Raw genomic sequence first — 13,087 nt, forward strand, 5'->3', positions numbered from 1 at the left:
ATCTCACTCCTGAAGGGTCACAGTCAGTTCAAAACCCATCATCAGTCTATCTGTAAAGTTACAACACGTTCCACTCACGTGCACTGCTCTCCTTTCATCTGGGCTGAATCTTGTCTGCCATCTCATTGCCTGCTCACTCACCTTTGGAAGGTCATTCCCATAGTTACTCTCCAACACCATTCACTTTGCTACCCTCAGTAGCTCGGTATCCTCAACAGACTCTACAGGCCCTACAGACTCTCTGGCAGGCCCCCAGGTCCTCATTTGCTTGAAAACAGATATTAGTTTCTTCAGAAGCTTCTGTTAGGTGTTCTTCAAAGACTTTGTTCACAAGCTTTATTGCAATTTTACATCCAACCTCTTCTACTTTCTGCATTAGGGTATCACTTCAGCTTTTTGATGGATGCCTCCTCATTTTAAATACACATCTTTACTCCACTTTTTCAACCACAATGGCATTTTTTCGCCCTTTCTCATATGTTTTTTGATATATGACATACACTTGTGTTATGCTTTTCAGTTTGGGATCTTTAAGCTGCCTATAAGGATTTAATTCCCTCCAACGACCCTTTTAGTTCCTTTTTATATCACTTTCTCTATTGTACATAATTCCCTGTTTTGAACTGGAAGCAACCTTCACCCTCATTGACTTCTCATGCTCTAGAGAGGGTGTTGAATCTAACTGCATCACAACAAAAATTGCATAGTGGTTCTTCACTTGTAACTTTACGATCAAGTACTTAAAGTTGGCATAATTTCTGGCTGGCAATTTTGAATTTAGCCACCTCATGCTTTGAAAGGCTGCCAGCTACTATCCAGGCAACTGGAATCGTGTTGACAAAGTTCAGGGCATTTTCATAGTCAAAAGGATGCAAATGTCTGAATTGATGCAATTATACTAATATAGGTTTTTGTGTAGGTTCAGCTTAATGCCGTACAGGGCAAAGGAAAACGGAAAGTTTGTGCTAATTTGAGACAGAAGGCACAACAGTAGTTATCTGCATTTGGCACATGACGTGGCTTTTTCATAACCTTTTATTCCAACAGCAGCAAATACCACAACCTGTGTTTATTCAGAAGTTAATAAGCAAGCTGTAGCTATTCTGTGAAACGGCTCCTTCTAGGGAAAACATATGGAATGGTCTAATTTTCCTGATAAGAAATTACCTCAAGTTTCACATACCAAAGGGATACCAAACTGAAGCAGCATTCTTACCGGACATGTAGCAGATAGGCTTTTGCCAAGCCGTATCTGTGCTAACTCTCAGAGCTCACTGCTGATTTACCTTGCATATGTCGTATACTACCCTTTACATTAGGATTCAAAATCAGAAACTCTTCTGTCAGCACCAGCCTATCTTAATCAAAACTAAGATTTGCTATTCTGGAATCACATATCTTCTATAGAGGACCAAGAAACAGATGAGACAGATGTTCTACACAAAGACATAGCTGACTGGTAAATAACACACTGCTTCCTTTTCCTAAATATCTGCTGTTTCTCAGACAAAGAAAGAAACATCTATAGACTAAGACTGTTTATGTAAGACTCCATCTGGACAGATTTGGCTCGACTAGCACAGTCCATTCTGATCTAGCAAGATGCAGGCAGCTACTTCTAAGAAAACCTTGGGAGTACCCATGCTTGAATGGTTTCTGACTGGTAGTTTATTCCAACATGATTGTGGGGTTTAAGTAACAATCATTTCAGTCCTTTGCTAATAGCTGACATCTAGAACAGGAGACACTTTAGATCTATGTGCACTTGAAAAAGTTTAAAAATTCCCTAGTGCAAATGCAGATTCCTTAAGAAATTTCAGAAATCGGGGCAACTATACAGGATAGAGGAAAACACTTTTCTTTTTCTTCTGAAAAGTAGACCATGGACTGCCAAAGGCCGATAGACTACAAGCTAAAATCTAGTGAGCTGGTGTGTTTGGAAGGTTGGAGAGTTTAATAAGCACAGTTCTCTCATTCGCTCCTTTTTCTTCCCCATCTTCTTCTGACAAGAGGCAACGGGCAGAAACTGAACCACAGGCAGTTCTGTCTGAACCTGAGGAAAAACTTCTTTCCTGGGAGGGTGACAGAGCACTGGAACAGGTTGCCCAGAGAGGTAGTGGAGTCTCCTTTGCTGGAGATATTCAAAACCCGCCTGGATGCGATCCTGGGAAATGCGCTCTAGAGGACCCTGCTGGAGCAGGGGGGTTGGACTAGATGATCTCCAGAGGTCCCTTCCAACCTAAACCATTCTGTGATTCTGTGATTCTGTGAAAAGCACAAAATCATTTTAAAGAGGGGAGAAAGGCAGAGAATAGAAAGGATTTGGTCATCCAGCGCATGACAGTGGTCAAAGTAGAATCTAAACATCTGGCCCCCTAAGGCTCCTATTTCAGCCATGGCTGATTTTGAAGAGAAATATACCTAGGACGTGCAAATATACAGGCAGAACTACTCTGCAAGTAGGAACCGTATGAAGACCTCAGCAACTAGTGAACAAAGAGAGGTTAAAATGCTATCATCACTTTGAATTGAACACATCAACGCCCAAATCCAAAATACCTGTATAGAAAAAACAGCATTAACAATCAGACACATACAAAGTAGTAGCTCAGACTGTGCAATCAGTAAGTAGCAAGAGTGTGGGAAGAAAGAAAAGAGGAAAAAATGCCTAAGGCTTAGAAAGACATTTTCAAACACTCAGCACCAAACTGAAGTTCTGTTTGGCCTCATAACAGCAACAAAAATAGTCAGATATGCTGGTCCTCCGGCACTGGTCAAGACTATCTTGATCCCAACATGCAATAAGAAAAAGGATAACAGCAAGTTCCATTGCTGCTGTTTGATAAACAGGCTGGAACTGTGCACTACCCAATCACATGGCAAAAAAGATTTGAGTTACTTCTAGATAGTTACAGGATCAATTCACAAATGCCCACTGCTAAGTAAGCAGGATTGTATGAAGTTGATATTTTGTTAGAATAAAGGTTAGATGAAATGTACTACCTAGTATCACAAACTACTCTACATCCATTCCCATTCAGTCACATATTGTCCATTTAATGCCAGCCCTGTTTTACTCTTGACTTTTTAGGCAGCTCCTATGACGGGTCTATTTCTGAGGTCAGTCTGCCTCAAAAAGCAGCTACTGGAAAGCAGTATTTTTGGGCTGGGATACCATTTGTATCTTAGCATTATAGAAATAGTATGTCATTTTAACTTTCCATTCGAGCAGTGCCAGCAACATGCACAGAATGTCCTTCCAGGAAGCACCGTGTAAAACTGGCATCACTGCTACACCACAACTAAGAACATTGGGAACTAAATATGCTGCTCAACACTGAAATCATGTAGCATCAGGCCATATACAACAAAGAAGAAATACAACGCAGGACAATGCCTCGATGGAAAACGCCAAGATTAACACCTTTATTGATGCCTCTGCTTTCCTGCTGCTCTTCCCACAGAGTGCAAGTTCATGAAAAGAATGCAGACTGGTGACACTGCCTCATGGTTCAAACATGCCAGAATTACCTGTGAGCACAGCAAAACTGGGAAGTCAGCATTCACAGAGATCTGTGCTGAGCGCTCCTGTTATTTATCACACCAAAGGACAGACTTGCAAGGCCCAGTAAGCTTGGAAAAGATTGTTGCTCCAGTAAGTTAGAGGTTGAGACCTCAGACTGACTGTTCTGCCACTCCTCAGGATTAAAGAGATGGCAGACACTTACTCTAGTTGGGACTTTACCCAGCGAGTAAAGTTGACACAGCGAGTGTTCCCTGTCTACGTTCATTTCAAGGGAGAAACATTCAACTATGGCTTACAGGCTATACTTTCAAGTAATCTGTACTTTGTGCGCAAGCTGCTGCAAAGGACAGGGCCTTGTTCACAAAATAAATTCACTGGCAACCTGACCTCCAATCAGGAAAACCTGAAACATCTTCTAAAGAGGGAAGTGATGTTGGTGTTTGGCCACAGAGATGGAAGTTCCACAGAAAGAATCTAAAGTATGACTTGTAAATCGTGGTGTTGTCTCTCTGATGTATCCTGAATAACATCTGTAAAAGATGAGGACAACAGGCAGGCGCAGTACAGGATCAGTAAGTCCAAGGGGAAGCACTGTGGTACCTTCAGTCATCAGAATTTAGAGACCCATTCTTCAAGCTAGGCTCTCGTGACTGCTCTACACAGAACCCTTTACAGCATTGCCATCTCTCCAGATTTTGCCTGTACCTATTTTCTTCTCTTTTGTATATAGAGCAGGCAAAAAAATGCTTTTCATTCTTCTCCCATGCCTGTTCTTGTCCAATACGTGCCTGCAGCCTCCCTCCTCCCGTTTCTCCAACCTGCAAGCCTAGCTTCCTGCAGCTGCCAGGGCAAGTAGTAAGTGCAACGACCAGCTGAAAAGGGACAATAACTTGTGCAAACACATTGAAATAAACCAATCAAAATAATTTTAATAGGATTTATTGAATCCAAAATACAGCAGAAACAGATATACCAACAATGTACAAACTGCTTGTACAGTACTTAAGGGAACGGGATATTGACAGTGAAGCCAGTGACAGAGCCCACAGTCACTGCTGGACCACATAGCTTCTGACTGAGGTAGGGTTATTTCCATGCATTGCACTGTGCACCTTGCCATCGCTTGACCAACTCAGGGGCTTAGGCTGCAGCAGAGCATGATAGGAGCAGAGGGGAAGGTACGTTAAGCAGAGGCTGAATAGATGAATAGGGTGCAGAGAGCAGGAAATTGCACGTATGAAGGGACTGCCATAGGCAAACAGAGAGGGAAGAAGGCTCCTGCAATATCCTGATATTGACTGCACGTGTTCTCAAAACCTCAGACTTCTCTTGGTGTGCAACCCTATAGAAATTTAAGGACGGGTGAGCTAGTACTGGCCCTGCTCCAAGGCTTCTGAAGAACACTCCATCCTTTGCAAGACAATCTACATCTGCCTCTCAGTCTATGACATGGATTCTTCTCAACTTCCAAGTTTTCACCACCATGCATACATTATATTCTCATCTGTGGTATGTTTGTTTCTATGCTCTCTGGGATCACGTGCAAGTACCAACACTGAGTGGAATAACAGAACTTCATCTTGTCCTTTCCACGGTTAGAGAGATAAGGTACTGCTTTTTTGTGCTAAAGGGACCTCCTCCATACAGATCCACTAGGGTCATTAGGGGTCATTTTTGCATGACAGAGAGCAGGATGTTGCTGCTCAGAGTTGGTTTTACAGTTTCCTGGACAAAGCAGTCTCAAGTAGGGACTGGTGTCAGAGGGGGGCAAGAAAATAAGAATAAAGGTGGGTAAGAAGTAATTGATTATAGTGGAGGCAGAAGGCCCCTCTACTGACAGCTCAATCATCTTGCAGAGTACTTGGCTCTGCCAGTAGTTTAACATGCCTTTGGAGTATGTCAGTCCAGGACAGCAAAAACATATCCTTGCCCCTAGCAAAGGGAAGGCTGAGCACACCCGCGTGGTCCTACAGCCTTAGGAGCTAAATGCCTGTTGCCTCAAGAAGCATCCGGGGATGTTGCAACATCTTAGCTGTAGTTCAGTTTTACAGCCTTTTTGTCGTACAATGTGAAGTTGTACAGAAGTCAGATGCTTGAGTGAAAGCAAGGGTAGAGCCTTGTTTTTTTTCATCCAGTCACACTTCATAGTCAAATCAACTAGTGCTATTGCAACGCATCTTTGTGTTTCCATGTCCAGCCTACAAAAATTGATCCTCACCGGCCACAGCAACATACGCTATAGATTCGAGGAGGCAGGAATACGGTAGGCATAGTCCTAGTCGGGAACAGGTGTCAAGCTGATTTGCATAGGAGGAGGTACAGTCACAACACCAGCTGCAGGACAGCAACAGGACCAGGGAGCAGCATGCTTAGCATCTTGCAGCACCTTCCTGGCAGAACCTCAAAGGCCTGGATATTTGCCTAGAAAACGTTAAGAAAAAAAAAAGTCCCTCACCCCCCCCCCCCCCCCCGAAATGCACTAGCAAATGAAGATGTCTCGGCTAGTAGCAACCCAATTTTTTATCCAGGCATATTCTTTATCACAACAGCTTTCACTTCTTCTGCAAGGTAGCAAAATGACTTCAAATGCAGCAGAAGCCCAAACACTGCACTGCAGGATCAACATGGAAAATAAAACCACTTCAAGCCACTGAGGACAAACTTCTCAAAGCAGAAACTGGACATGTTCAGGTCTCACGGTCCTTACAGTACTACGTTGAACCATGTGCAAAGTAATGGTGCAGTGTGTCACACCACTGCACACGTTCCCCAATGACGGACTGCTGCACAGTAGCCCCTCACTCCCTTTAGTTCCCAGCAGATCTAGCACTTCCATCCAAGCCCAGTTTGGACCTTATGGAGCAACAACAGGTTATGCTCAGGAACACTCAGGAATTTTGGTAGGCCTGGCTGCAGGCTTGGCTCAGGGACTAATCCTTGCTTTTTATAAAGTACTTTCACTTGCAACTGCAAAAGAAAAAGCTTGGACCAAATACTCATGGCAGAAAGACTAACTGTGGCAAACATCCAAAGAAAAAAATGAAACCACAACATCTGTCTTCCATTAATAGCGGGCAGCAACACAAGGACACAGTGACCCAAAGATCAAAAGGAGTGTAAGACAGACAGGTGAAAAGGCCTGCAGGAGTTTGGTAGATCCAGTAGAATGTGGGTTCTAATAGGCATTCCTTGATCCATCACAAAGTCTATCAGCATTACGTAATGCTGCAAAATTTCCTTTTAACTATACTGATCTGACATGGTGATTTTAGATGAGATCAACAACTCCTACTGTTTGACTGCTACTAAGTATTAAGTAGGCCTCAAAACAACATCAAACCGCAATCTATGTTTATTTATACAAAATGACACTACCCGATGATTCATAAAGAGAAAAAAAACAAACCAGAAGGCTCTGCTTGGCTGCAATATGGGCAAGACCACACCAACAAGAATGGTCTGTTCCACCTGCCCCAGAGATTTGGTAATGAATCCATTTGACTATCATTACTTAGCATGCAGCTCACCACAGAATGATTACTGAATCAAGATCCTACTTCCTTAAATGACTGAAGACAGCAAGCACTCCTAACTTACAAGCTTAATGTGTCAGAGAACTGCAATATATTGAAAATCTTCTGCCAGAGTCAGAACATTAGCTCCCTGAACAGCTAACTCCCTGCTGAAGTGAATATAATAAGCAAGATCCAAGCTGGACACTTAAAAGAGACAACACAGCACTTCTGGACAATCCTTCTCAGAGTACCCTGTAGTTCCCATATTACCCATGTGTTTTCATTTTCCAGGGTATCCAGGCAACCCACTACCTCAATTGAGAACTAAGTGACCACATTTAATAAGAACCACCTCTTACTCATCTGCATTAACTCCTGAGCATTTAATGGCCAGCAGAAACACTTTCTTTTATGAGTCTTCCAAATCCCGGGTTACTGCCTTGAAACACTCATCCATGTGTCTGTTCAGCTTGAATGATATATCTAAACACCTTCTCAAATATTTGATGGAAAAGTATGATTACTCAAAGCTCTGCTTCCATTCTGCTACCTCTCATTCAAACCTGAAATCTGTGTGCCCAAAAGTTAGCCTAATTAAAAAGACAAGAAAAACCTGACCAAAAATTTCTGACTGCAAACAAGCAGTCCAATTGCAAAACCAATACAAACAAACATCTGAACTAGAGTGGACCTGAAGGGAAAAAGGGAACTCAATATAATCTTAGTTTTCACATAAATAGCTACAAATAAACATGAGATTAAATTTAACCTAAATTCAGAAGGTTATTCACCTCAATTCTGAGGTTCAGGAGTTGTTTTGTTTACTCTCCAGCTCTGAACATAGCTGATAAAGTGTCAGGTCTAGCTGCATTTGAGGCCAGATCACATAAAGGGTGGACCTGATCATCACTGGTATTGTGGCTCTCAACAGCGAGTGTCATGCAGTGTTCTAAGATATCTGCCCAATTCCTCCACACCATGCTGACTTGCACCATATCAGCTCTTAGCAGAAAATTCATGTTTTAAAATGTGTCCCACCTAAACAAGTTGTATCTAGCTGTGTGCAAGATAACCCAATTAAGGGAGGCACTCCTCATGAGTGGAGCACAGGACTACATGGGGACGGTGGATTAGGCTGCTACTATATATAGCAGCCAAGAGGCAACAGAAATAAACTGGACACATTTTCTGTTTATATACACAAATGTGACTGCCAGTTTGGCATAGAGGCTAGCAACTTTGAGACTACACTTCTGAAAATCTACTGTGGAAGAAAAATTTCATCTGAACTACATGGAAAACAAGAAGTCTAATCTCCTTGAAGTCAAGAGAAAAGACTTCTTATTTTGCTGATTTTCAACAAGGCTATAATTGTGTGAATCTCAGAACAATAGGTCACAGATTCTACGCACCATAGTTCAGCACCACAACTCCAAAAAACAGATACTGTTGGAAAGAAAAAAGGGAATAGTACACAAACTGACATGCAAATTCAGATATTTCTTGTAATTCCTGCACAACATATATGTAGTAAAAGCTGGTTAAGAATCTATCTAACAAAGATAAATTAAGAGACTGGAGCATCTAAGAAAGACTGAGAAGCTGGGATTGCTCAGCCTGGGGAAGAGAAGGATCATGGTGAATCTTACCAATGCATATAAATATCTGCTGGGAGTGTATAAAGACAGAGACAGACTATTCTCAGTTGTGCCCAGTGGCAGGACAACAGGAAACGGGCACTAATTGAAACATAGAAAATTCCATCTGAATGTAAGAAAAAACTTTTTTATTGTGAGGGTGGTCGAACATCAGAACAGGTTGCTCAGAAGAGTTGTGGAGTCTCCATCCTTGCAAATATTCAAAACTCAACTGGACACAGTCCTTGGCAACCTGCTCTAGCTGACGCTACTTTGAGCGAGGGAGTGGAACTAGACAATCTCCATAGGTCTCTTTCAACCTCAACTATTCTGTGATTCTATAATCATGGGAAGTACACATGTATCACTTAGTCCTTGGACACATCACCAGAGACAGACCAGACTCAGCTAGAAGGCATTAGGCCTAGAAGTTTCCCACAGACAGGACTCTTCTCCATTACCATTTTTTCAGGTTTTCTCATGCTAACCTTTCTATAGCCTCAAGAAGCATTCACCATACTGAGACAGAAACTCGCTTTGTCTGCATTCTGCAGACACTACTAGAAGGCGACACAGCCACTATTACCATGGCTAATAAGCCCTTCTGAGCTCAATAGCTCCCCAAACTGTCAATCACTTGGATTATAAAGCATCAGATAGGAAACAGCATAACAAGCGTATGGTTTCGTTGTCATTTGTTTCATTTGTTTTCCATTTCTTTACGGTATGACTGAATAAAACAAAGTTCAGGTAAAAAAAAATTCATTTAAGTCAAGATAATTGTATCATTTTACTAATCACTGAAACAAAGGTATCCAGCCATTGTCTTCAAATAACTTGAAAAAAGGCAGCAACAGATCAAAAGTTAAAGGGATGCAGCCACTCAACTGCCAGCCAAGCTGGCTTCAGTAAGATTCTCTTTCAGAAAAATAGTCTTGATGATCAGTTGGACAACTGTAAGCTGGAGGGAACACCCAACCTTTAGTTACAGTTTTCATCACACATCAGGTAAGATTAATATCTGTTTATATAGAGAGTAATTTTAGACCTTTGTTACCCAGATATTTATTTAGAATAAAGTTTCACAGAGGAGTTGTTTCAACCTGCACCACCTGTGTGATCAGCTGGGTGACAGAACAGATCCAAGTTAATAATAAGCCTAAAATCAAGCAGCTTCCCCCATTATTATTAATGCAATTATATGATCCAGTTCACATACAGCTTTACAAACTGGTTTGCTAGCATAAATGAAAGGGTACCAGAAGTGTAAGCAAGTCTGCAGTTAGGAACTGGCACAGCCAACCAAAGGACTGCGCGTGCAACTCGGCTCCAGAAGTGTTTCCAGAAGTAGTTTCAGAGGAATGCACATGTATTTATTATTTACTCCAAAACACCAATATTGACCCTACATTTTCCTTATCCTGACATATGAAAATTAATCATCATCCTCTATAATTTTTACAGGTATAAATATGTGATGTCTTTATGAAGTTCCTCATATGTGCTACTGCTACCTATGTACAAATCACACAGGAAAGCAAGGAGTTAGGTACTATTCAAACTGGGCCTTAAATATATTTATTGCACAAATAAAATAACAGTTCTGACAAGTCAAATCTCCTTACAGCTGGCAAGAGGAAAGGTTTAAACATGGACTTGCAAGCAGAGTTGGGCTATACAGTAAGCCTGCACTGAATAATTCCAAAAGGCTACTGTATTGTTGTTACCAGTCTAGCAGAACTAATATAACAGATTCAAATTGCCATTAAAGTATTAAGATCGAACAAAGTATAGATTTTGGTATGGCTTTGATTAAATTACTCAAGTGATTTGCTTTATCCTAAAGCTCTGTTTGTATCATGCAGTACTCAAAGGCTTCCATGGTGCTTAGTGCTGAAGAGGGCCCAAAGTCTATGCCAAAAAGTAGAAGATACAAGGAAAATGAGAAAGAAAAGGGAGACCATAAGCAATGATCAGGCAAGTACTTAGATTCCATAACAAGAAATCACAAAGCTTCCTTCAACCATTTCTGAACAATTTGAGGGGTTTATCTGGAGAAGTCAATGGTCTTGAGTTCTCCCACTGGTTACAGGGGAGGTAAATCGAATGTTTCCATGCTTCCCTAGAGTATTAAGCCTTCCTTTTGGTTAATAATAGAATCAGAATTCAGGTTTCTCCGTGGTGCTACAAGGTTCCCTATACATGCTTGAGAGGCACCTACCATGAGTACTTTCCCCTCAACCCGATATGCATTAAGTGCAAAAGGCAGCCTGCCTACAGCCCGATACCGATATCTGCTCATTCAACCTTGACTCATGGACTCCAGACTCTCAGGAGCTTGTGCTGCCACTGGCTTCTCTCTCTCTTTTTTTTTTTCTCCCTTCCACCTGCATGCCTTCCTCATGCTTTAGCAAGCTGAAAATAAGGATAGACTACACAATGAAAATTACAAATCTAATCTAAAAGCAAAACTTTGATTGCTCAGCATAGCAAATAGAGAGGGTCAGAGATAATTTCCATCGTAGAATGTTAATGAAACATCACAAGGAACTGCAAATCCAGTAACAAAGACTTTTAACACATAAGCTCAATGGTAGTACCCTAATACTGAAGAGGTGCAACTGTAACATTACTTAAAATATGTTACAGAGAAATAGCTCTTTCTATATTGAAAGCAGAGGAATCAGTAGTCCCGGTACGTCAGTTCACTGGAGGAGACTCACAAGCTGATAAGAGTAAAAACAGCCAGTGCAGTCCAGGATTCATTATAGAAAGTATATTTATTAGGGAGACAAGGAAGAGTAAGTAGCATTGTATATGACTTGACTTAGAAATCTTTTGAAAATCCCATGTGCCATTTCGGTCAACTATTTTCAAGGATAGTTCTGGAACAGCTTTCCAGCAGGGCAGTGGGACAAATACCATAAGGTTTTTTAAGACAGAAGCTGATCAGCTGCATAAATCCTTAAATAAACTTAACAGAAAGTACTTCTAAAGACAGAAAAACAGCCATGACACTAATTTACCCAAGAGGATTTGAAAGTAGACTGAATCACTGTTTGTTTCCCACATACTGTTCATATATTTAATCCCATACTTCTAGAGCAACCACTAAAACTAACTTCCCTTGAAGTCCTTTTCCCAGTTAACCATTTAGCTTCTCCCCTCCCCTCCACTTTCCACTTATGCCTCAGAGATTGTCAGAATTTGGCAAGAATTTTTCTTTGCCCTTCTCTGTAGCGGGGATATGGGACACTTCTTAGGCTTGCTCTGAATTTTAATCTTTTCTTTTACTATAGGGAGCAAGATATTGGTGCTTGTGATGCGTTCAGTAGAGACAGTTCTGAAAAGATCAACGACAATTATCACAAATCAAGAAAATATGATAAATAGGGACAGAGCGAAGAGCCAGAGATGTTTGGTCTAGAGAGAAAACCACAAAGCAATGATAAAGATCTTCATGTATATAGCTACAAAGAGGAAATAAATTAATCATTCTTCACCTCCACATGGCTAGAGAACAATATGCTAAACTACAATGGAGATTTAGGTTAGCCGTTAGGAAAAGCTTTCCATCACAAACAGTGTTGGAGGAAGCTGCCAGGAAGGTAATGAAAAACTGGTTTAGACACACACCTGTCAGGCAGGACTGATGCATAATTGAACTAGCTTCAGATCAGAAGATTCTGTGAGGTCCCATCTTTTATAATTACTGTATTTACCATTAAGACTAAGTCCTTTTGCACAAGCCCTTTGTTTGTCATTGGAGTCACAGAAAGAGACTCACAGTGTGTGCTGGCAAATAGAAAAGAAGTTTTTTAGACACATCTGAATTAGAGAGATCTCATGGCAATCACAGAAGTAATTTGACTGGAAGGAACCGCCAGAGGTCTCTATCAAAACTTCTTCCTCAGAGCAGGGTTAACATTAAAGTTAGATCAGGTTGCTCAGGGCTTTGTCCACCTGAGGTTTGAAAATGTTCGAGGATAGAGACTCCACGGTCCTTCTAGCAACCTGCCCCCAACCCTGACGAGGAAAAATACTTTCTCATGTCCCATCACAATTCCCTTTATTACAACTTGTAACATTGCCTCTCCTTTCACCTTGCAATTCCGAGAAGAGTCTGGCTCTGTATTCTCTGTAAGCTCCCTTTAGATTGTAGAAGACTGCTACTAGATCCCTTCTCAGCTTCTTCTCCAGGCTGAATAGGCCCAGTTCCCATAGTTTCTCACAGGTTCCTACAACACCATCTATCCAGCCTCTCCCTTCTCCAGTCCTCCTGCAAAGGAAGCACACCCGCCTGAAAAGTGCTTGCAAAAAGCCCCAGGGGAGAGAGCAATATCTCTTTACTCAGATAAAGTTACAAGACAACAACATATTCCTCAATAACTTTGCTCCCCTGCTGCATT

General features: G+C 41.4%; 1 protein-coding gene across 3 annotated transcripts in view; it reads right to left on the minus strand.

The window, feature by feature from the left end:
- RANBP10 (RAN binding protein 10) overlaps window positions 1-13,087 on the minus strand; it is an 83,920-nt gene that overhangs the window by 43,600 nt on the left and 27,233 nt on the right. The window lies entirely within an intron of this gene.

The sequence above is a fragment of the Struthio camelus genome, chromosome 10, assembly GCF_040807025.1.
Source record: "Struthio camelus isolate bStrCam1 chromosome 10, bStrCam1.hap1, whole genome shotgun sequence".
Taxonomy (NCBI): Eukaryota; Metazoa; Chordata; class Aves; order Struthioniformes; family Struthionidae; genus Struthio; species Struthio camelus.